The following is a 26,853-nucleotide window of genomic DNA, read 5'->3' on the forward strand; positions in this document are numbered from 1 at the left end:
TGAAATCAAGACCCCCTCCAACGTAGCACCACTTGGCTTGGCTATATGCTTAGTTTACTCAATGATTCAGCTAGATGAGCAGCAGCCTTTCAAGAAATAAAATTTCAAGTAAAATCAAGACCCCCTCCAACGTAGCACCACTTGGCTTGGCTATATGCTTAGTTTACTCAATGATTCAGCTAGATGAGCAGCAGCCATTTGATGTTGATCGAGGGGCAAATGATTTGCACCCCCCCCCCTCCTATGTCCCCCTCCCCCCCCCCCCCTCTCTCTCTCTCTCTCTCTCTCTCTCTCTAAGACTCTCTCCCTCATGCACATACCCAAAGGCATTAAAACATCTAAGACTCTCTCCCTCATGCACACACACAAAGGCATTAAAACATCTCTCTCTCTCTCTCTCTCTCTCTCTCTCTCTCTCTCTCTCTTTGTGATATATGCATGAATATTTTATCACATAATATATACTCTCTCTCTCTCTCTCTCTCTCTCTCTCTCTCTCTCTCTCTCTCTCTCTCTCTCAGTGCATATATAATATTTCTCTCTTCATCACATACCCACATGTGCTCTCTCTCTCTCTCTCCTGTGAGTGTCTTCCTCACATGCATACACACACAGACACTCAAACATAGGAGATCCCTCTTCTCCCTTCTCTTTCTCATGTACACCTATAAGACCCATATGTGTTTGGTTAAAGACCTTCCTTACCTTTGTTTCAGGAATAAAATTTCTCGAACTAAACTTGGTCTATGCACCAAAGGTTTTGATCATAATGATATATCTATAAAACATAGGTTATAATAGCATCTTCGAAAAAACATTTTTTTCTCTCATTCTTTTTTTCTGCTCTACTCCTTAATCTTTGGCTCACTTGATAGATCTCTCCATGAAACTCTCGACCCTGCAATGCAAATTAGAGCATATGTAATGCTCAGGCCTCATTTGAGCAATCAGTAGAGCCACTTTAGATGCAAATCCTTTGCAATTAGTTTTGTGAACATCTTATGGCATTGATTTTTTATCTTTCAAAGGGTTCCTTTGACCAAACATCTCCTATTACCGCTCCATTTCTTATGAAAACATCCCAACTCATAAATGATCTTTCCACTAATCTTATAGTTTTGCAAAATGAGGATGAGACCATGTTCTTTAGATTTGCAAGAATATGCTCCCAAATTCTTTAAACATGACAATTTCTCCAATTCATTTGGCAACTTAATACATACATAAAGCCTCTCATCCTTGAGCCTCACGTGAATTGGCAAAAGAAACAATCAATGCTAAGTAGTGATAATTGTTGGATCGCAGCAACGACACTTGTCTAAAATATAGTAGTAACAAAATGCTACCAAACTGCATAAAACACATGTTACCAAAGGAAGGCATAAAAAATTAGCACATAAGTGATGCAAATCCTGAATTATCATGCAACCATTATCTCCTCAAGAAGCATCCACCTGCAAATGATGCATTTGGTGATTATATGGAGGAGTGATGGGTAGGTACCCGGCTTCAAAATATAAACACAATAAGAAAGATCAATGAGGCATGCAAAATTAGAGAGTTTCATTGGATTGGGTACAACTCATCTAAGTGGTCTCTTTGTGTGTATACTAAACTCCAATACTTCCTTTCTAGCTCAAATCCCTCACATTTGCAAGAGACTTCATACGCAATGCAAATGAAGTGTAGGCATTGATGCAAATTGTAGTTTGTCTATAGAATGCTTGTGAGCTCAGATCAGATCATGAGAAGGTTGGATTGTTGTAGCACCTCTCGATGGAAACAATAGCACCTCCTTCCAAGTTATAGTCTTCTTACATTCTCATCCACCCGAATATATCATAGGTCCTCTACCAATTCATGCCTCTATGAGAGAGTTGACCATCAATAAGAGATCCATGGCATCTGCTTTTCCCAAATTAAGTACAACACTAATATATAATTTTGCAATGGAATCAAAATTTTGACAATATAGAGAATCACCCATGTTAAAAAGCAGGCTCCGGCTTGGCAAGGCACTCCTTGACATAACCAAAGGGGGAAGAGAGTCCAATGACACTGCATTGGCAATGGGATCTAGGGGCAACAAAAGCAACTCTATCAAGGGAAGGCCATTTCCAAGGAGGGTGGTAGTAGTGATTTGGATGGTAATGTTAAAGGGATATGTGTCTAGAGGGGAATGGAGAGGGGGGGAGGGGAGATGGGAGGTGATGTCAATGGAGATGGAGAAGTGTCGAAGAGGCAGAAGGGGGGAGTGAGTAGATTGGGGAGGTGCAAAGAGAGTATGTGCATCTACATCTGCACGAAAGTAATTATGCCACATTGAAGGTTAATATCAACACAAAGCTTGCTCTATTGTTTTTGTTTATGTGTTCAAGTCAAGTGCTTTGGGCTCTCAAGGCCTAGTAGCTACAAGAATGAACTTATAGAACATACCAACACTATCTGGTCTACAAAATCAAGGTCTAGGCTAATGTTAGGGTGGCTCTCTTGTGTGTGAATTGTCTGTCTAGGACTTGTAGTACTTAGTGAAGGTGATGGCTATATGGTGCATTTTGTTGACCTAGGTGATAAGTCCTAAATTATACGGATGCAAAGAGCTAGACTTTGCCACCTAGTTCTGCTATAGTTCATGTGCCATGCACAAACTAATGAATGGTATGACTGTAGTAGTGACAATGATTGTTTCTGATAGGACTAATATTGTACTCTTAATACTAGGGATGCACATGACTCTAGTGAATAGGTTGACTTGACTAGTGACAATGATAGTTTATATGCTATTCATATTAAAGCTGGATGCATTCAATTCAACTATGTACATGTTAGATATCAAATTGAATACTTATGTAGAACTATCTACATGTCAGATATCAAATGGCATACTACTTCGTGGGAGTTTGAATTGATGGTGGACATTTGGAATTTTCCTAGAGTTGACTCCATGGGTATCTAGATACATCAAACAACATGCAAAATATGATTTACCTTAGGCTTATTTCATTGGTGAAGTTTGTACAATAGCCTTCACTTTGTGGATAATACGATCCCTTAATGACATAATTCGGAGTGAGGAGATGGAGTGAATGCATTTAAAGAGTGGATCAGTCTGCACAAAAGTAAAGTGGTCATTAGGGAAGATTATTTATGCCAAAGAGGACCAATGCAAGATTCATAGCTCCAAAATTTATCTCTTGAGGTTTGTGTGCCATGCCATAACAACTAGATGTAGCTAGACTATATTTCTTCTTTATCATGCAGCACCATCACACACAAAGTCTACTTATTATTATCACATGAGGTGTCTCCCCTCTATGACTTGCTTTCCTTTGTGTGGATGGACTGTAACTTCACTAAATTGAGATGTAGCTATCTCTCTTACTACGTGGAATGTTCAAATTTTTTGGAGGATTAACCTTGAAATATTTGACAATTTTATTATAAGCTATAGGTCCTAGGATCTAGAGTCTAAATTCTGTTGAAAAAGATAAATGATTTAGCACTCCTTCTCCAAATGTTATGGTGCAATGAGTTATTTTACTATGGATTAATTACCTTGTAAGGGGGAGATTATCACCTAGCTTTTTCAACCATTTTTTTGTTGGGCTTATCATAGGATTTGATCTCTTTCTTCTTGGTTTCCTCTTGATGTATATATAGTTATGCTAGAGTGTGTAAACTATCTTCGCCCTTGTGTCTACAATCCTTAAAGTAGGAAGCATCCTCATTTGACCAACCCTGATGCCATGGTACCACTATTTCTTTAACCACTTCTCATGTTAAATGAAGTAATGCTAAAAGAAAAGTGTCATAGACTCTATTAGATGAAATGAAGGTCATTAGTTTTGGGGACTTCATTCCACTTCAGACAATAAGTAATATGTGCCAATATTGTCACTTAGAAAGATTGCCAATGTATGTCCATTTTTCTCTTTGCAGGATCATCTTTCAACACCACAATTGAGAGCATCACATCATTGAGGAGTCTCAAAATGCACTCTTTATATTGCAAAGCTTTCCAACAACACATGTAGGTGTGTTTGTTGAAATATCATATATAACTAGCTCTTCAAGAGTACAAGAACATCCCTTTTTTGCATCTTCTTGCACAAAAGATCTTTTCTTTTCATGTTAATTATATTCATACTTGTACATTCTACTAGGGGAATTTGGAGAGCTTAAGAGAGAAAGATTTGAAAATTTGATTCTCATACACAGCCTTCCATGGAAATTGTGGACCATGTCAAAAGAATTGAGTGCTCTTGAGGCAAGGTACAACTGGATGATTTTCCTCTCTTGAGAATTCTACAAAAGAGATTGTAGATCATCCTAAAGGGCTGAACTAGTGATGAGGCTAGAATGGCTAAGACTACAATTAAATGATTTATTTCTCATGCACATTTTGTCAAGGAAATTGCAAGCCATGTTGAAGGATTGGAGTTCTCATAAGGCTCAAACGACTGAAGAGAGTATAATTTGATAGTTTGGTTCTCATTTTCATTCTACTAAGGGAATGCATTATAGAGATTTGAAATACAATTACTAAGTCATAGTGGTCCTTAGCCCCATGCCTTTTGTGTGTAAGGACTAAGAAGCACTGCCTTGACTAGGCCCTCAAGCTCTATGTAACAAATTTACAATAGTTTAAAAAAAACAGTAGAATTGATATGCACAAGACTAGCAGATAATAAAATACAACTCTGTGTGTGTGTGTGTGTGTGTGTGTGTGTGTGTGTATGTGTGTGTGTGTGTGTGTGTGTGTGTGTGTGTGTGTGTGTCGTCACTAGACAAGCGTTGGAGGAACCAGCTTGTCATGGGCATCGCTTGCAGATGGTAGCTTTGTAGACAGCCACTACTGAGTGCTTGTAGAACATTGAGAATGTGCTGCTTCCCTGCTCATTCCATCAAGTCTTCCAGAGTATCTAGATGAACATGTAGGCGTTGGCTAAAAATGGAGCCAAGGGTCTATGGAGGTTGTGAAGCTTGGCAGAAGCTTTGTACATGTGCCATTTGGAGCTTGTGTAGGCCTTAGGTCTTACTGTTTGTACTCCAGTTGGCTTCAATCAAGCTTAGTCATCCTCAATAACAATCTCTTTGTAAAGAACCTTCTTTCTGACACTTCCAACAACATTAAAAACTCTCAAAGAAGCACACAACATTGAAGAAAGGAACACTTCTTTCCATGAAGAAACACTCAATCATCTCGGAATGAATACCAAGAATATCTCTTAAGAGGACACTTAACAACTCTCGCTCCCAAAAGCTCTCTCTCTCAGGTGAACGGAAATATATCAATCTAGGCTTGGCTAAACCTAAGCTCTGATACCATGTCAAAGTGTGGATCGTACTAGCCTAATCTATCACTTAATGAGCAGAAAGATCACAGAGGATCAAACCAAATACGAAAAGCCATGGGAAAGAGATGGAAGTATGAAACACTCAATCTATTCCAAAATGTGTGTGTTCAACAATACATGATAGGCCTCTTATATAGAGAGTGCCCTTTGAATAGACAAAACATGTGTGATCCTCTCATCCACATCTCCCCTTGTGGATATCCTCAATCCACATCTCCACATCATGTAGTCCACATCTTAGGGTGGCTTCTTTAATACATTCCTTATCACATACCTTTGCCCTTTAATCTATGTGCTCATGCCACCATATCTCAACACTTCTATCAAAGGTTTATCAAAGACTTTGTCAAGATTGCACTCCTTTGTATGAGTTGACAAAGAAAGATTCTACATTTGAGTGGAATGTTGAGTTGATTGTGGCTTTCCATGAATTAAAGGACCGAGCAATGGTTACTCCTATTCTAAGGCAACCAAGGTGGGATGTTATCTTCTATGCGCATGTAGATGCTTTTGGTTATGCTGCCTTAGGTATTATTTTGGCTCAATTGGATGGTCGATTAGACTATTTGGATACTATGCCAACTGATTGTTTACACCTACTAAGTCCAATTATACTGCTACTGAGCAAAAAGCTCTAGAAATGATATTCAATGTGTAAAAACTAAGGCATTATTTACTTAGTAATCCTTTTGTATTCTATGTGGATCATTAAGCCTTGCTTTATCTTAACAAGACATTCATTCAAAGACGTCTTGTTTGTTGGATGCTTCTTCTTTAGGAGTTAAACTTTAAGATCATTCATAAGCCTAGCAAGAGCTCTGTAGGAGCTAACTGTTTGTCTAGGTTACTTGCACCCGAGGATACACAAGGAGTCACTATTGAACTGCCAGATGTTGAACTCTCTGCAGTCGACTATTATGAGCATGAGTATGCCGAGTTGATGGAATACTTGTCTAAGGGTACGTTTCTTGATACCATGCCTTGGGATAAGAACAAACAATTGGCCTTGAAGGCTTGGAAGTACAACTTGATTGGTGGACAATTGTATCGATAGTATGTAGATGGATTTCTTCATTGCAGATGGGTTTTGCCATGAAGCTCACTCAGGTCCATCAAGAGGACATTTTCAAGGGGAGTTAACCGTTAGAAAAGCCTTGTAGGTAGGCTTGTGATGAGAGACTTTGCTCAAAGATGCTCAAATTAAGTGTATGCACTGCGATGTCGGTCAATACACTGGAAAATTATTAGCTAATCAATCTATGCTTTTATAACCCACTCATCATTGGAAACCTTTCAGAGGTGGGGTTTGGACTTTGTTGGTCCTTTCAAACCAGTGAGGTTTACACATAATAAATACATCATTGTAGCTATTGACTATGCCACTAAGTGGACAAAAGCTAAGGCACTCCAAGATAATGTGGCTTAGAGCATTGCTAAGTTCATTTTTGAGAATATCATTCGTGAATATGGATGCCCTTTGTAGCTTGTCAGTGTGATCAAGGTACACATTTCCTTAACGATGTGGTACAGTCTCTTAAAAAGGAATTCAAAATCATGCATACAATTTCCATCACTTACTATCCTTATGAAAATGGTGAAGTCAAGTCAACAAACAAAATCCTTAAGCTCCTCCTCACTAAGAGAGTGCAATCTGCTAAGGGTGAATGAGATACTAAACTTCATCCTACTCTGTGGGCATATCAAACTGCTTATGAGGTCGCTATAAATATTACACCCTTTCTTATGGCCTTCGGATTGGAAGTAATTGCTCCCTTAGAGTTTATTATTTTGAGTCTTTGAATTGCTACCGAGCATCACTTGGATGATTCTAAAGCAATCAAGGGGTGATTGCATTAGCTAAGCCACTTGGATGAATTACATCCCTAAGTAGCTTGGACACAGTCGGTGATATAGTGCAAGAGAAAGACATGGCATGATAGGCACATTGTGCATCAGCATTTGAATAAGGGTATGCTCATATTACTCTACAATGCTAAGTTGGGACCTCTCAAAATGAATTTCAAATTGGAATGGAATGGTCCCTACCAATTACCTAAAATCTTTCCCAATGGGATAGTTTAACTAGAAGATTTGCAAGGGAACGTGTTTTTTGAGTTGTACAATGGGAGCAAAGTGAAGCCGTATCGAGTAGCGATTTCCTCGGATAGAGGACTTAGATGTATACCACTCGATTGATAATGCCTTGGTGAAATTCACAAAAAATAGAGTCTAGCGAGCTATTTAGTGATAGTAGAAGAGATGCATCATATGTCGCCAGTTAGCTGTTAGTGATAGTAGAAGAGATGCATCATATGCCACCATGTGGCAGTCTTAACGTTGTGGACACATTAATGCAGAATCATCATGCTAAATAAAGTGAGGCTCATGCACCCATTGATCTAACGAGGCATCCACATGTAGATTCCATTCAACTACATTGGGTTAGGGACTCCAATTATCATCTTCATTTGTATTCTCAGTTATCTGCTACTCTCACATCTTTGTTATCGACCACAATAGCTTCAAACTTTCCATCATCCTCCCTACTCTTTTTGTTTCCATTATGCCAGCTTTATTTTTGTACTATCCAGCCGTCCCTTCCATCATTCTCTTCTTCACTGAGTTCTTATGCCATCTTTGTGATCATGGAGAAGATGGGTGAATGTGTTGATTGTTAGAGGCAAAGGACAACTTCTTCTATATTGCCTCCACACCCTATTGAGAATTTCAATGATGACGTCCTCATAGGAATCTTGCAGGCCAACCATCTCATCATCAACGATACTCATGTTTCGATCAATTCAACGTTGTGGAGTGAAGAAGACCTTCAAGCTCGTGTCGTACTCCAACCCTGGAAAGATTATTGATGCCACCGAATTCAATGTCTATTTTGCGGACAATAGCTATTCCTCTTCATATGGCTATCTTTCAACAAAGCAACCGGCGAGAGCCTAAGGACGACATGAAGGTACTTGTTTGAGTTTATTGTGATGAAGAAGAGAGTGGGTTACATTCCACGGTAGTGTGCGGCATGAGTACTCATGGCAATGGAGGATTGTTTGCATGTGGATTGGTTCACTATCTTTGAGAAGGCATTCAAGTCCCAGATAAGGGCAGTGTGCAAAGGCCAAACACATTGCAATCTTGGCCCACACCTCTACATGCTACAACACTGTCTCATGATGGGAGAGTGATGTGGCCCAATGCACTTCCACTACTAGCTGGAGTAGGTCCATCAGGGACCAAAATTGATGAACACCCGAGAGGGGGTGAACCATGCAAGAAAGATATGAAAGGGCAAGGTCAAGAACAAGGACAGGACAACTGGTAGAAGAATAAGGAAGATAGGTAGCAGGAGAAAAGTGCCAAGCAAAAGGCACAAGAGAACAAAAGTGCCAAGCAGGGGACACATGAGTGGTAGTAGATAAGGGTGCCAGAGAGGCATAAGAAAAATGCCAAAGGGGAACAACAATGAAGGCACCTTCAAGCCACATAACCAAAACAACACGGGGAGGGAGGGGAGGTGGAGGAATGACAAGGGCACCTCTAACTCACCTCTAAGGAGACAAAAGAAGGAAACCCAGAGGGGAACAATGACAAGGGCACCTCTGAGGAGCCATAGTAAGGAATTCTAGAGGGGAACAATCAAAAGGGAACCTCTGAGAATTTGGAGCAAGAATATCCTTAGGGGATAGAAGGCAATGGGACACCTAAGAAGTGGGAAGAAGAAGCCATGCCAAAGGAGCAGAGGGAATCTAGAGCAGACAAAGGCGATGCCGAGCAATAGAGAAGTGGTACCACTTTGACCACCACCATCACTTTGCCTTCACCTCCCTTGCCTCTTTAAAGCCTAGAGCCATTCCCCTTAGATCCCATGCTGAATGAAGACAATCATCAGGATTGGGCTACCACCAAGAGCTAGTGGCAAGTCCTTAAGGAAATATGGTGCATGCAACTTAGCTAAGCCTTAAATTTTTTGGCCAAGCATTGGCTCCCTCCTCAGGTACTTGAGCACAGTCTTTTCCTTTAGACGCAGTACTAGGAGGAGATGACTAGGTTCTTTGAGGAGCAAACAACAAGCCTGAGATGGGCTAAGGTTGACTTAACAGCAGATTGTAAGTCCCTGCAGAAGAAACTAGATGGTAGAAACATTGTATACAATGAGGTGGTCTAGAACTATTCCTAACTGCAACACACCCATGCCGAGCTCAAGATGGAATTTGGTAACCTCCAATTGTGAAGTGGACAGATTGAAAGCCCTCATTACCAAGTCCAAGAGTGAGGTGGTATCTATCATGGGGGAGAATATCCAGTTGTATGAAAGGCCATCGACACCTAATAACACCAGGTAACTCGGACCCAAATCGAGGTCCTTGAAAAAGAGAATGCTTGGCTAAGGCTACTGTACAGAATGAGGAACTCAAGGAGGAGAATGTGTGCCTATAAGATAAGCTAGATCAATATGGCTCCAACAACTAGTTCATCTCACTCTAGGCTCTCGATGAGCACCCCCAACAAGCTACCTCATCAACATCCACCAGACCATGACTATCTGATGATCAGGCTGGTGTGTGTAGTAATCATCACACCTAGAAAGCCAAGTGGCCACCTCAAAGCAAAGAACCAGCAAAGGTGAGGCAGCTCACAGAAAAAGGTACTAGAGGGAATTACAACCCAAACACTCTTAATTCTCAATCTAGCACATCGAGCAGAGTGCGAGACAGCCACACATACGTACTGCAATTTTGGGAATACTGGCAATTTTGAGGATGCCGCAATACGGGTCGAAATTTTGGTGGACTGGTGGACACTTGTGAAGTGGGTGTGTAGACCTAGCAGCTTTTGGAACATGAGCCCATTGTGCCCACATAAGATCTACTTATAGCCATCCCAACTATGGAAGTCTTGCATCAAGTTCCAGGTCAAGAGGAGATGCCTATACGTTATTGCGTCTATTGGCAGATGGAAGAAATGGAGTTTATTGCTCCCCCACAGTCTATGCATCAAGGTGTCTTCAAGCCAGTACAACCCGTGATATGGGTATAGGAGTGTAGAAGTTAGATATAAGTTCAATGTATTTTTAAGACATTACGGCATCAAGAGACACTTTATGTGTACTACTCAGTAATATGGAGTTCTAGAGAGAGAACAAATTCATTATAGAATCATCTTCGTAGATGATGGATGAGTAAAAGATTCCTTGTCCATATTGGACAAAAGCATGTGGAACTGCAATTTATTTGATAAACCAAAGTCCCCAACACCAGAAAGCCCTTGTTTGCTACTCTAGAAGTCTTCAATTGAGGCCTCCAACTTCAAACCATTCAATTTGTGGGTAACAATGATCTTTGCTTCTACTATGAACCATTGAACATGGTTAAGTGCTAGAAAGTTTCATTATTATGTCAGTAATCTTTGGGCTTTTGGATGCTTTCTCATTTGAAGTGATCTAAAGCATTTTTCAGCTTCACCTTTGAAGCACTGTCCTGAATTTGACAGTTTTTTAAAAAGCTCATGATGCATTTATGGTATATTTTGAATTGAATGCTATCTTTATAAGGGAATAGATACTGCCACATCAGTGGGCTAAGACCTTCCCTATGGCCTCCAAAACCAAGATAGATAAGTTTGAGGGAGAGGGAGAGGGTTTTCATACTTGGCAGACCAAACCCTTAATTTATCCTCATGAAAAAGGGGATCTAGAACATGGCTAATGGAAAAGAAAAGAAACCAAAAACCACGAGGGAAGGAGAAACTTAATGGCTCCCTAAGGATGAAAAGGCACTAGCCATAATTGCTCTTGGATTGAGTGATTCTTTTATCCCCACATTGATGGCTGTGAGACTCCTCATGCTACATGGAGTTATCTGATGGGATATCTCAAGGTGTATGCCTCAGGCACACCTTGGTTTCTATGTGTGAGTGCTAGAGGCACAATTAGGTGCCCACAAGCACAGTTAGGTGGTGGAGAGCCACATAGGATGATTGAGAGAATCTAGGAGCAGATTGAGGAGATGATTGTGGAGCTCTGAAGTCATCAGTGATGTCAGTGAGCATGTATGAGGTGCCTACTTAAGGACCTCACTCTTCTTCATTCCATAATGCAAGTATTCTGAGTTTGTGTCCACTCTTTGCTTTCCTTTCAGTTTACCAACATGGTATCAGAGCCCTTTGATCCCCCTTGAGCCCATTTCTGCCACATCATCTTCTTCTTCTTCATCTTCTTCTTCTCCATTTTCCTCCTTCTTCCCAAAATCTTTGAGAGCTTGGTTCTCTGCCTACAAACGACCATTGCCCAAACCCTTTGAGCTGTAAACTCCTCTAGTATGGGCGAACTTCCACCTACAAGCAATTGAGAAAAAACGTCTCTGTTGGCTGCCATTCTCCAAACAGTGAATTTCTTCTATTGCTCAATACTCCCTGCTTGCTCCGCCATTGCTTGATCCCTCTTAGGAGTAGATGGGTGACCTCAAGACGAAGATTTTGAGTCATTTTTCAGCTCATTTGGTTTAGTAACGAAGGAGAAATTATCAAAACTTACGTTCAGCCTGTAGCAACTCCCCCGAGCAAAAGCGCGCACCATTTCATCCAACCTCCATGCTGGACCCTCTCTGGTATATGAGCTTTCTTTTGCTTCAAAAAGCCCTCTTTTCCTTGCTTTGAAGAGTGAGCTACAAGCCCTCCAAATTCAGCCTTTTGGTTTTGACAGTTTTGGACAAGTTTTTGAAGATGATGCTACATAAAATGCTACTCTAGCATTTCTGGTTTTTTGAAACTTTCAATAACTTCAGTACAAGTGTGGCTTCAGTTTTGGTTTGAATTGCTAGACCTAGTTTTGACTGGAAAGTATTCATTTTAGCCACTTCTATGAAGCATGTAAGCAGAAGCATTATTGATTGAATATTGGTCACTAGTCTTTGCTACATCAAGTGCTCATATTTTGGAAGTCTTTCAGTTATTTTTTGCCTTGTAAGAGAGATAGACACTGCCCAATATCTGGGTTAGACCCTCTCATGGCTACCCTATTGAATCTAGAGAAGTTGAATGGAAAGGGCTTCCACACATGGCAGATGAAGGTGAAATTTGCATTGATGAGGGAGAACCTATGGGGACTTGTCAAACCTACTCCTACCGCTTCTTCTACGGCCTCCAATGCTGGAGAATCCTCAACTCTGACATGACCGGCAAGGGATCCAGCTAGAGAAGAAAAAGCATATGGTATCATTGCTCTTGCTTTAGGAGATGATTATATTCACCATATCTCTGACTTGGAGTCTCCTTCAGAAGCTTGGCAGAAGCTTGACATGATTTTTGGTGCTAGCTCTCACATCTCTAAACTATCACTTAAAATCTCTTTCTTTGAATTGAAGATGGCTAGTGGTACTACTTTAGCAGCTCATGTCAACTATATGCGGAGTCTTATGACTCAATTAGCTTCTATCAACTCTCCTATTACTCCAGATGATGCTATGGCAGTGTTACTTAAGAGTATGCCTGAAGATTATGATCACATAGTTACCACTTTGAAAAATCTTCCTAATACTAATCTTGAAGGTATTATCTCTGCTCTCCAAGAAGAAGAAAGGCATATGGAGCTTAGGAAAGGCAATGACACTGTTTATGCTGTAAAAGTCCAGAAGGGCAAGTAAACCCCTTGCAATCACTGTGGAAAGACAAATCACCTTTCAAAGGCCTACTTCAAAATGAATCCATGCAAGCACTGTGGCAAGAACAACCACAATGAGAAGTTTTGCAGAGCCAAAGCAAAGACAGAAGATGCAAATCTACTTTCAGTTAATGAGCCTCCACAAGATGAGGCATCCTTTGAAGATTATGCATTTCAAAACATCTCTATGTATGCTCTAGATCTCTCTTTTTATGTCAAGGTACTCAGCCTGGATAGTTCTCCAAAATGAATGAAATAAATTATTGTGTTTTGTGTGTTTTGTAAACACCTCTGGTCACCTTATGATGTAGGCCATGTGTATGTTTTACTCCATGGTACCTCCTGCAGACATTGTGTGCATGTACATGCAGGGGAGATAACCATTGGAAGGTCTTTTTGTATCCCTTTTGTTTACCTTACACCCATGGGAACCCTTGCTAGCATGAGAACCTAGCCATAGATTTATCCTTGACCACCATGAGATGGCATGAGAAACTATGAGACTAGATGTATCCTTGACATAGCCTGAGGCATTCCCTTGGGGTTTGATGGGATATCTCAAGGTGTATGCCTCAGGCACACCTTGGTTTCTATGTGTGAGTGCTAGAGACAAGCACAGTTAGGTGGTGGAGAGCCACATAGGATGATTGAGAGAATCTAGGAGCAGATTGAGGAGATAATTGTGGAGCTCTGAAGTCATCAGTGATGTCAATGAGCATGTATGAGGTGCCTACTTAAGGACCTCACTCTTCTTCATTCCATAATGCAAGTATTCTGAGTTTGTGTCCACTCTTTGCTTTCCTTTCAGTTTACCAACATCATCTTGAGCTTGTCTTTGGAGCACAAGGGAAGTGTTCCAAGTTTAGCTTACTCATTAAATTCTTTGATCTGAAATTCGATAGAGGAGAATCCATCTCTTCACATTTAAACTCCATGAAGAGCATACTAACCCAGTTAGCTAGCATCAAGTTTAATCTTGATGATGACATTGTAATTGCTATCTTACTCAAAAGCCTAATTGAGGAACATGGCACTATTGTCACTACTCTCACCAATATACCAGAGATTAGTTTGGTGGAAATTGAGGCATCCCTCTTGGAAGAGGAAAGGAAAATCAAACTGAGGAATGACTACAAGGAACATGAGGCATATTTGGCCAAAAGCAACTTCAAGGGATCCACTAGTAAGAGCAAGATGAAGTGCAACTTTTGTGGAAAACCTGGGCATTTTGAGAAAGAGTGCTATGCAAAGAAGAAATGTTCAGCAAACCTTGTGGAAGAAGCAGAGACAGAAGAAGAAGTAGAACCAAAGGATGTTAAAGCTCTCACTACTTTCACCACCCAAGTCAATCTTGACAAGGGTGATGACCCATATGTTTTCTAAGTTGTTTGTGTGTGTGGTCAATAATGGTTCTCTGCCATGGATAGTCCATCCTTAAATGATTGTTAGTCCTTTGTTTGAGTTTTTACCTTGTTGGACCCATGGGGATTTCCATATATAGTCATTGTCCAATCCTCCAGTTGTAAACCAAGAGTCCTAGGAGTGAGTCACAAGTTGGGGCCATGTGTGTTGCCACATGATGGTGGGCAAGCCATGGAGCATCCCGTGTACAACTACTAAGGGATGAGGTCATCAATTTATGGGGGGCAATAAAGGACAAATTGATGTAATGGGGTGTACCTAGGGGTACAAGGTTTGTGTGTCACCGCATGGTGGTTAGTGTGACCAGGTTTGGTTGTAGAAAGTTCTATAAGGTGTGATTGAGAAAATCAGGGAGTGATTATAGGATCTAAGGATTCCATCTTGAGATCATCGATGATGTCAAAGATGTATACTCTCTTGCCTATATATTGGGCATTCTACATGAATAAAGTGTTATGTTTATGATCCATTGTTTCCATTGATGCTCCAACAAAGTTCATACTTTCAGCGACAATTTGTAATTTTCTTGCTACAACTTAAGAGGAAAAAATGATGGCTAGATTATACTCCATGTACAAGATTGTGCTACATAATCATTGTTCTCATGCAAGACTATATCATCAACTAGGAATAGAAGTTGTAGCCCATGCAAGACACATGAGAGCCCCATAGATACTTGGGTACATTGTTTAGGAGATAAAAGAAACACTCCTTGGCCAGCCAAGATGAACAAAAATTTAATCCATCAATTGATACCTTCATTTGCATATTGTCTAAAGAGCAGACAACAGCAAAATACATTGTAAAGTCACATTACAAAGTCCACTTTCGTGAGTGTGGTCATTGCTAAAATTTCCTCTAATGGATAAGCTCTGCAAATTGATGGAAGTAGAAATGAGAATGAATCAAAAGGATAAGGCAAGTAACTGGTAAACGAGGGGGAGCTAAAATGAATTTTGGTTTTTTTGTTTTTGCAATTTTTAATTTTAAAAAGTTTTTTTTTTTAATGCACCCATACTTATAAGTGTAATTTAAGAGGGGGTATTGCAAATGTTGTAAATTACACAAGGCCTAGAGTAGACCCTAAAGGGGAAATGGGAAAAACTCTAGCCCTAATCCTAAGGAGTAAGATCTATAATTCTCATTTTCCTTCATTTGCAATCTACAGTACAATTAGCTATCTTGTATGCACTCCTCTCTCTCTCTCTCTCTCCTCTCTCTCTCTCTCTCTCTCTCTCTCTATATATATATATATATATATATATATATCTTTCTTCTAACATAACCTATAGTTAAAAATTAAATAATACATAAGTAATTATTACCAATAAAAGATAAGTAAGAAACTAATTTTATCCTATTAAAGACAATTGATATAGTTGGATAAAATGGCAATTACACACGCTCAATGAAGATGGACTTAAGGCATATTTATGTGAATGAGCTCTCACATAACTCCTTCCCTGTACACAATGTCACAGTGAAAAGAATCTCCTTTTCAAGAGGCTCATGAGAAACAACAAAGCAAGCATGCTCTTTACTAGGGTTGTTATGACACACACTCCCAAGAATTCTCGTATTCAAGGCATCACTCAAGGAAGTACAAGGAGTAGGAGAGAAGGTAAAAGGGGAGTAGTTGCTAAGAAGATTTGAATGCCTTGTCTCAGTCACTTTGCCTTTTCCTTTAGCATCAACTAGCTTTGGATTTGGACCTCTATAGGTTGAATGGTTTGAGAAGGTCTAATTCTTGTCAACAATTGTTCCCTTGGTAGATTAGCACGAAGGGAGACCAATCATCAAATGCATTGTAGCTAGCCCCTAAGCCTAATGCTATGAACAAAGACATTATAACTTGGAAAAGATCATCATTTGGCCAATTAACATCCATTTATGGAGCAAAAGGTAGAGATGATGGGAGGTAAGTGAGCAAGAGAGAGCAAGAGGTGGAGGGAAGAGAGCTTGGAGGATAGGGTAGCAAGAGAGGAAGAGCAATCTTGGAGGTAAGTGAGCAAGAGAGAGCAAGAGTTGGAGGAAAGAGCAAGCTTGTAGCAAGAGACAATAGGGAGAGGGGAAAAGCAAGAGGGAGTAAGGTGAAGCGGAAGAGCAAGAGCAAGAGTTGGAGAGGAAAAGCAAGCAAAAGCAAGTCGACGAGCAAAGATCGATTGCAAGAGGGCGATGTACGATACAAACAAATCATTTCCTACTATACTTGGCTGTAATTGTAAATACCATTGCTTCAACAAAGTCTACTACAATGAACCTTGTAATTCAATTGTCCTCAGTCGCTTCCATTATTACTTTGAGATATCTTTTTGCCAGACATAGCAACTCTGTAAGCAAACGAAATTCGTGTGGTTAACTACAAGCTTGAATTCTCTGTGAATTAAATTGCGTCCGGTCCCTAAATACATCACTCAGCGACTTCTTTCTAAGTTAAGACTCTATTAGTTTGTTGAAAACGCTTTGAGTGACTTAACAACATAGTCTTCTTTTTGGCCTTCTTTTTGGCCTGCTTAAAACGTAGCCTTAGTAATGAAACTCATCTTCAAAAGTGAAATTACGAATTTTCATTTCCAAAAATTCTTTCTCCACTACTTGGTCCAGATTTGGACATATTCCAATAAAACTACATGGAACTACAGTCTAACTTCCTCTCTCTCTCTCTCTCTCAGCTTTCCGCCCTCTTTTCCACGCTGCACATCTCAGGCAGCCCTTATGAATGATTTATGAGCACTCATCTTGTTTTAAATTAGCATCGCTACTCTGTAGGATGCAGTTGTCGCTAAGATTAGTTGCTACATGCTCTTGTGTACACCAATGTCATCGACGTGAATTGAGACCAACAACAATGAATTGAACACCAATCATATCAACAATTCATGATGCAACTCTACTGGACTTTGTATGTTCAACTGGAAGTTACATAAGACCCGTAGTGGCAAATAGTCATGGACAATCAACCATAGACAACACATGCCGCAGTACATTGGAAGCAGCCAAGGGAACCAGTGTTCAAAGATACATAAATGCTAATGACAAATGGCCAAAAGCAAATAGAAGGGTGAGAGAACCTCAATGTGATGCAACCACTTGGTGCAATCCAAATTTAGGATGGTTTTCTACTCTACAAAGAGTACATTTTTACAATTTGAGAAGAAGAAACAATAATGCCTATTTAGAATGACACTGTCATAGTCCAAAAGAATGTCGTAGAACATCTAAGTCATATCCTACTGGACTAGTTAAAATGATACTGTCATAGTCCAAAAGAATGCCATAAAGCTTTCATGTAAGCTCCAAGAAGAGCAAACAACAACAAATGTCCAATATATCCAACATCAGTTCGAGCTGCAGGCTCAATTTCGTGCTACATGTAAAACACAGACATGCACTCTTCAAAGATGTGCCATCCTGACACATGCACTACAATGTGTCAAGCAATGGCCATAGATGCCAAAACATGTGTGCACTACAATTTGTCAAGCAAAACCGTGTAGGGCTCACACCACCTCAGTTTTTGCAACCGACTCAGCATCTTGTAAAGGCAAGTTGCTATAACACACATCATAATCCAACTCCATTGCACCCTTCCCATCCATCATTTTAGCAGAAACATTTCAAACAAGATGAAACGTGGCTCTGTAGATACACTAGCATCGCGATAGTCGCCACAACCAGTTTGCATCTCTGACAAAATGGCTGGCTGCACTGACTTTGATGTCGATGCAGTGTCCACATGACAGTCATACAAACCTGGAGATTCTTGATCACCTATACGGGTCTTCTCTTCTCTTTCTTGATTAGGGCAGATGCGATAGCCAGGGTCTCGTTTATTTGCATCAACGAATATGTCTTGTGACACCCAAATGCAAATCTGGGACATACCCTGCCTCCGGATTAATTTGAGAGAGAGACCTTCTGGATTGCATAGGGAAGAACTTCTAGATTGCATATATATTCTTGCTTTGGGAATATCTTGTATCCCCAACTAAAAATGAATGCACGATCCTGTCACTGTCACTCCAATAACAATGTCCTGGCTTTTTCCATGCTTGTTCTTTCACTCTCAATGCCTTCACCTTCATCTCTTCCTCATGCATGTGAGCATCTGCATAGATGTTAGACATCAACACATAAGCTGCAGCATCCTTTTCATCCAATTGCACGGCATGTTCAAAGGCCAGTCTTCCAAGCTTCACATTACCCCACTTCCGACAAGCACCCAACACCATAAGCCATATCATAAGATTAGAGGAGAAAGGCATCTTCTTCACCATCGCTACCATCTCATCTAATTGGCCTGCACGACCAAGAAGATCAACCATGGCAATGTGGTGCTCAATCGTTGGAGTGATGCCATAGTCTTTGCTCATGAGCTCGAAGTACTTCTGCCCCTTGCCCACTATACCTGTGTGACTGCATACAGTAAAAATAATAGAGAATGTGACCTCGTCTGGATTCATCCCTTCTCCTCTCATTCTGTCAAGCATATGTAAAACCATTTCACTTTCTCCTAGCTGGGCATATCCTGCAGTTAGAGCATTCCACAAGACTATGTCTCGCACTGGCAGCTTGTCAAACGCTTCCTGTGCTTTTGCAAGCCAGCCACATTTGGCATACATATCCACCAAGGTGCTGCCAACCACCAGATCTCTTTCCAGCCCTTCTTCCACTATCTTGGCATGTATTTCTCGGCCCTTGTCTACAGCTCCTATGCTGCCACAAGCTTTCAAGCTGCAAACAAATGTGACAGCATCGGGAGAGAGACCTTCCAGTTGCATCTCTTTGAAACAGGTCAGCGCTTCCTCACCAAGCCCATGCTCAACATATCCTGCAATTAGTGCAGTCCACGAGACGACATCTCGAACAGGCAGCTTGTCAAATGCTTCTCGTGCTTTTGTGAGAGAACCACATTTGACATACATATCCACCAAGGTATTCCCAACAAAAAGATCTCTTTCTAGCCCCTTTCTGGATATCTCAGCATGTATTTCTCGACCCTTGTCTATAGCTCCTATGCTGCCACAAGATTTTAAGCCACAAATAAATGTGCCAATATTAGGAAGAAGACCCTCCAGCTGCATCTGTTCAAAACACTTCAGCGCATCCTCACCGAGACCCTGCTCAGCATATCCTGCAATTAGTGCATTCCATGAGACTTCATTTCGAACTATAAGCTTGTCAAAGACTTTCTGTGCTTTTGCAAGCACCCCACATTTGGCATACATATCCACCAAGGTGCTTCCAACAAAAAGATCTGTTTCCAGCGCCCTTATAGCTATCTCATCGTGTATTTCTTGACCCTTGCCTATGGCTCTTATGCTGCCACAAGCTTTCAAGCTGCAAACAAATGTGATGGCATTTGGAGAGATGCCCCTGAGTTGCATCTGTTCAAAACAGTTCAGAGCTTCCTCACCAAGCCCATGCTCGGCATACCCTGCGATCAGTGCATTCCATGAGACTACGTCTTGAACTGGAAGCTTGTCAAACATATCCTGCATTTTTGTAAGCGAGCCACATTTGGCATACATATTCACCAATGCGTTCCCAACAAAAAGATCTCTTTCCAGCCCCTTTCTGGCAATCTCTGCATGTATATCTTGGCCCTTGTCTATGGCTCCTATGCTGCCGCAAGCTTTCAAGCTGCACACAAATGTGACAGCATGTGGAGAGAGACCCTTCAATTGCATCTGTTCAAAACAATTCAGTGCTTCCTCACTAAGCCCATGCTCAGCATATCCTGCAATCAATGCATTCCACGAGAACTCATCTCGAATGGGCAGCTTGTCAAACGCTTCCCGTGCTTTGGCAAGGGAGCCACATTTTGCATACATATCCACCAATGCATTGCCAACCAAAAGATCTCTTTCCAAACCCTTTCTAGCGATCTCAGCGTGCATTTCTTGACTCTTGTCTATGGCTCCTATGCTGCCACAAGCTTTCAAGCTGAAAACAAAAGTGATGGCATTTGGGGAGAGACCCTCCAGTTGCATCTGCTTGAAGCAGCTCAACGCTTCCTCACCAAGCCCCTGCTCGGCATACCCTGCAATCATTGCAGTCCAGGAGACTATGTCTCGAAGCAGCAGCTTGTCAAAGGCTTCCTGTGCTTTTGCAAGCGAGCCACATTTGGCATACATATCGACCAAGGTGCTGCCAACAAAATAATCTCTTTCCCAACCCTTTCTGGCAATCTCAGTGTGTATCTCTCGGCCTCTTTCTGCATCTTTCAGCCTAGCACAAGCCTTCACTAGAGCCACAAAGGTATACACGTTAGGGTTTACAGAATTCTCTTGCATTTCCTGGTAGAGGTTCAGGGCACGCTGTGAATCCCCACATTGAATATAACCCATGATGAGAGAGGTCCAAGAATACACATTCCGATCCGCCAACTTGTTGAAAACCTTCTGAGCATCACACATGCTTCCAACTTGGACTAACATTGTGACGAGGTAGTTCCCAAGAGATCTATGATCCTCCAGCCCCTTTTCGCACATGTAGGCATACAAGCGCTTGGTGTAAGCTAGGTTTTTCCTTGATTTGCACTTATGTAAGATGTATGTAAGGTTGTGAACTGAAGGGAGCTCGGGCATCCGTTCTATACACGTGAGTGCCTCCTCTAAGCCGAGTGTTTCCCAGCAAATCTTATCTCGTGCTTTGGATGCATTCACCTGTACTGCAGACCTGAAGCCGGCCATGCAACACTCCTCCAGCAAGCCACCAGTCGGAGCTGCCAACCGGCAAGAGTATGAGTGTCCGAAGCACCCAGTGCCACGCATCTGAGTGACGAAAGGGCTATATAGCTCCATTGCTGTCCGTATGACAGGGATCTTTGCCTCCTCCTATTTACACGTTCATCATCATCATGTTGGGAGGTTTACGTAGTTTTCAACTCCACCGTCTTTTGGGGGTTTGTACATGGTTTAGTCCGTGCTCTGGTGAGAGCATATAGTCCCCCTCCACAGGTAGGCTAACTTTCTAGGGTGAGTTTATACCATGCTAGGGTCTGCTAGAACACCGACGTAACTTTCTCGGCACTGCAGTCGAACACACATGTGACTCTGTTGGTTTGCTAGGAAGGAAGTTGAGCCAGCGAAGAAGGATCTTCAAGAAAATGGTTTTAAAAACAAGACTGTCTGCCATCTTCAATTTGATGGAGGTTGAAAAACAAGCTAATGGAGGAGTATATCAGTCGTGCCCACAATGGGGGAGTTGCAAGAGTTCCTGGCCTTCGAGTGTGAAATTCCAATGGAAGCGTATGCTACAAGCTCTGTGGGAAAAGCTTCCTTTCTTCTGTATTGCGTGTCAGAAGCTATCTAAAATGGCAGGCTTTACATGCATTTGGGAGCTATGGTGTTGCTCTTCATTCAGCTGAGATGCCAGCAGGCAATTTTCTGCTTCTATCCCCTATCGCTCGAATTATATAATTAGTGTATCGCGGCATTCATTCCCAATTAAGGTAACGTTTCATTCTCAATTATTTATCGCGCATCTGCCTCTCCATCACTAGGCCTGCTTGTTGCGAAGACTATTAGAAGAGAAGCCTATGACCACAAAGTCAATAGAGGAAGGGGTCCCCGAATAGCCACCTACAAAAGAAGTCTCAAAAAGATTCAAGAATATGGCAGGCTAAAGAAGACCAATTCGACTTTTTACATGATGCTTACAAGGCCTGCCGAATGTGAGGGGTTGTTGTGATAAAGTGAAGCAAAGGGGTTGTGTCTAGTAGTGCACCAATGGGCTGCTTGTTTTGTCAACTTGGGTTTGATTTTATTGTCAATTCCCTTGTGAGGGGGGGTTGCCTTGTTGACAAAGAAGCTATTGGCAACAAGTAAGGAGTTGTATCAGTGTCAATTGTTGTGTTTGGGTTCCATTTTAATGTTGTTTGTGTTTTATGCATCGGATGAGGCTTAAGTCCATGGTGATAGCCGAAAGGAATCGACTGAGGAGATTTCGGGCTATAAATGGTTTCTTGGGGGGGATTCGAATATGACAAAGTCTAGTGAGGATAGGCCCACTACTCAATGTGAGGGGGTTGTCAGGCCTTGAACTAGAAGGATGGGATGACATGTGCTTAGATAAAGGTTTGGCTGAAGCTATAGAATTGGGGCCTAAGTGGGTTCTCGTCAAGTAATAGGAGGAAGGGGGATGATTTTAGTGCTCATCTGTCTCGATCTCCCGTAGCGTGCGTAGCGTGCATAGCAATTGCTCGTTGGGTATGCCTGCAACTCGCCCTACATCAATCCTCAGCTGATGGGACTGGACATCAATTATCAAGCGTGTCCCTTCCTCATCATGACTCTGGTACCAATTGGAGGCATCTACTAAGTTAGACAACTTCAATTATGATACAAGGAAGTATCGAATGGAGACCATACTTGTAGTTTAAGATAAATAGGAGTATGTAGATGGGTCTATACCTAAACCATCTAGTGAACTTGTAGCAGCTCCCACCATTGCCAGAGCACAAGCAAAAGGGTATGCACCAACTGGGTCCACACCTGCAATAGATCTTGCCATTGTTTAAGCACATGCAGATTAAAACAAGAAAGATAAGTGTGCATATCATTTGATCAAGTAGAATGTGCAAGATGTCATGCTCGGATAGCTCAATGCAGTTAAGACATCAAAAAAAGAGTGGAACTTGTTTGTAGCTCTTTATGAGTCCAAGAATACTTCCAAGATTCTAACACTGAGAAACCAAATCAATCAGAGTTTTCACAACAACAATGAATCCGGCCATGCTTATTACTCAGGATCAAGGTTTACAACAATCAACTTATAGTAATATGAGAGACTCTAAAGCCCATAGAGATGGTTCAAGTCATCCTGAACGGTAAGGACATGCAGATCTAGTCCAAAGTATTCAAAGGCAAGTTTTAACACTAGAAGAGATACAAATAGTGTTACTTGGTGAGGAATGCAGGATGCGCGCCGTTCAAGAAAGGAAAGGTCATCCCAAGGATCAAGCATTCACCTCCACTGACAGAGGTAGAGGTAGAGGGAAAGGTAGAACACCTCAAAGAAGTTATTAGCAACAAAATCAGCATCCATAACAGCATCATCAATATCATCCAAGAGGAAATCATTCTAATAGAGGGAGATTTCAAGGAAGAGCTATGGTTGCTACTGCTATTGGTGGAGCAGCCCGTGCGGGTTGGAGGTTGGAGATGCCTTTGTTGAAGGAGTCTTAGGTAGAAGCTGCCTTTTGAATAGAGTAGAGCTTGTAGTTGAGGATTGTTGATTGAGTAGGGTAGGACTTAGAAATCCTTCTCTCGAAAACACTCTCTCTCACAATGAAACATGTCTCTCTCTTTTTCTCTCAAAGGCAGGGTTTCTTATTCGAAATCTCAATCTTAGGGAACTCTCCCTACATTTCTCTCAAAGGATCTCACTCTCACAATCTCTCAACAGAATGAAGTGCAGAATGAATCTAAATCTCTCTATGACGGAAATCTCTCACCAATGGATGGAAATTTTCTTTCAATGAATGGAATTTTTCTCTCACGAAAGAGAAAACTCGATCTCTCAATTTCTCAAACTATCACACTCTCTCATACTCTCGCATACTGACTAGAAGGATGAGATGACATGTGCTTAGACAAAGGTTTGGCTGATGCTATATAGAATTGGATCCTGAGGGCCTAAGTGGGTTCTCGTGGAGATATAGGAGGAAGGGGGCTGATTTTAGTACTCATCTGTCTCAATCTCCCTTAGAATGCATACAATGCAGATCCATTGCTCACTGGGTATGCTTACAGCTCTCCCTGTCGTAATCCTCAGCTGATGGGATGAGACATGCATCCGTCCAATGGCAATCCTCAATGTATGTGGGATTTCTATATACTCGAGGTACGTGGGTCCATATTTCAAGAATTTTAAGCCATAGTAGAGAACCAAACAAGTAGAAAGATCAAAGATGTTAGATCAGACAGAGAAGGTGAATACATGTCTTTAGCATTCATGAACTTTTGCAAAAGTAATGGGATTCAGGGACAAATCAGATGTGCAAATACTCTCAGCTTTTGACTAAACCGATTCAGGGCATGATGCCTTATAAGGCATCCACTAGATACAAGCCATGCATTGGGCATTTTTGCATATTTGGTTGCATATACATGATGATCATCATAGAAAGTTGGATGCCAAGTCATGAAAATGCATCATGGTTGGCTACTACAGTGAAGAGAGCAAAGCATACAAGTTGGATGATCCCATCAATTTGAAAAGTCATAATCTCCAGAGATGTAGTGTTTGATGAAGAATCAAAATGGAAAACATCAAATAGAAGGGAGAGTATCACACCAATTACTCAATTGTCTATAAAGAAGGTTGATGAAGAAGAGGAAGAATTGCCAGAGGATCCACCAAAAGAGCAACAACTCTGATAGTCTACTAGAGCAACTAGACCACCAGCAAGGTTGACTTATGCTCAGAAAGGCAAAACAATTTAGATTACCATCATGGCTATAGAAGAGCCAGTGTACTTTGAGGATGTAGTTGACAAGCTAGAATGGCAAACTACTATAAACAAAGAGATTGATGCTTTGTACAAAAACAATACTTGGAATTTATGTGACCTTCCCCTTGAAAAGAAGGCCATTATAAACAAATGGCTTTACAAAGGAAAGTACAATCCAGATGGCAGCATTGAAAGATACAAAATCAGACTAGTTGCAAAAGGTTTTGCACAGCAGTATATATGGTCAAGATTATGATGAGACTTATGCACCGATAGAAAAGATTGATATCATTTGCCACACTCAATAGATGGAATGTGTACTAGCAAGATGTCAAGAATGCTTTTCTCAATGGATACCTAGATTTGAGGACGTCTACTTGTAACAACCAGCATGGTATGTTGAACCAAGAAAAGAGTATTTACTTTTCCATCTCAAGAAAAGCATCTATGGCTTAAAGTAAGCACCTAGAAATTGGTACAACATAATCAAAAAGTATTTTGCTACCCTCTCCTACAAAGTTTAAGGGGAAGATGTTACTATTGCACTTTTGTATGTAGATGATCCGACTGTGATAGGAAGCAATGAAAGCTTCGTCAACAGGCTGAAACAAGACTTATTTGTAGAGTTTAGTATGAAAGATCTTGGACTTATGCAGTGTTGTCTTGGTATTTAGTTCTGGAGAGACTCAAACAGCACCATCATGAGCCATCGAAAATATGTGGATAGTCAACTAAAGAAGTTTCATATGGCAGATTGCAAGATAACAACCACTCCCATGGATCAAAGCTTGAAACTTACCAAAGATCCAGAAAAGCTTACAGTCAATGACAAGTACTATCAAAGACAACTGATCATATCACTTGTATATTTGACTATCACAAGGTTATATATTTGTTATGTAGTTAGCTGCCTTGCACAATTTAAGGCAAATCCAAAATAATCTCACTAGAATGTAGTCAAGAGAGTCTTGAGATATATTAGAGGTAAAAAAAATTTTGGAATATAATACAAAGGAATTCATCCAAGGTTGCACAGATATTGTGTGACCATGACTGTGCAGGAGATCATGAGAGTAGAAGATCCACACAAGGATATGCATTTGTTCTTGGTCAAGGTGCCATATCATGGTTGTCAAGCAAGTACCCAACTCTTTCTTTGTCTTCAACTAAACCATTTTTCCTTGGTCAAGGTGCCATATTCAATCCTTCTTCCATTCCCCATAATCATCATCTTGAGGGAAGGCCTTACTTCATGATGTTGATCTAGAGGGAAGGTGTTGAGAATTCATCTCAACGTCATGTTATCAGATGTGCATAGCATTAACACAAAGAGTGCTAAAAAGGCACAATGGTTGGAAACCCTAACCCTAAAGGGGTTTGTATATATTCATTATTTTTAACTATTATATTGTACAATTAGTCATTTTTTGTGTGCTCACTAGCTATGCCCTCTCTCCTCATCTCCACTCTTCTCCTCTCCCTCTCCATATTTATTTACTTTGTGCGGTAAATTTGATGGAACTTCAATAGAAAACTATTTATTGACCTCCCCTTCATGGGTTGTGTTGACATTACTTTCACTCATCATCTTAAAATTTGGTCTCTACCCATCTATCATACTTCACTTGTTATTAGCTATTGTGGAACATCACCAATTTGTATTTCTTGTAATGAAGCATACCACAATATTAGAGATCTAGTGTGGCATATAATTGACTTCAAACAAATTCCTCTTGCTTAGAATGAAACTCAAGTCAAGTTCTTGTAAGAGGCATAGTTGCCACATTATCCTATGTCAATATACTAGAAGTAAAGAAGTTTGACAATTGCCACAATTTTAAAGGGATTAAGATTCATATAGCATTTTCACCATATCAATCACTTCTAATTGATTCCTATTTCCTTTTCACTATAGCAATAAATTCTTATTGATAGGAATCTTAAATAGA

General features: G+C 40.8%; 1 pseudogene; it reads right to left on the minus strand.

Moving 5' to 3' along the window:
* Positions 1-17,808: 17,808 nt before the first annotated feature.
* Positions 17,809-21,821, minus strand: LOC147899819 (pentatricopeptide repeat-containing protein At2g39620-like; annotated as a pseudogene).
* Positions 21,822-26,853: the final 5,032 nt, after the last annotated feature.

Source organism: Dipteris shenzhenensis, chromosome 7 (genome assembly GCF_047967505.1).
Source record: "Dipteris shenzhenensis isolate YYH24624 ecotype China chromosome 7, Dip_SZ_1.0, whole genome shotgun sequence".
Taxonomy (NCBI): Eukaryota; Viridiplantae; Streptophyta; class Polypodiopsida; order Gleicheniales; family Dipteridaceae; genus Dipteris; species Dipteris shenzhenensis.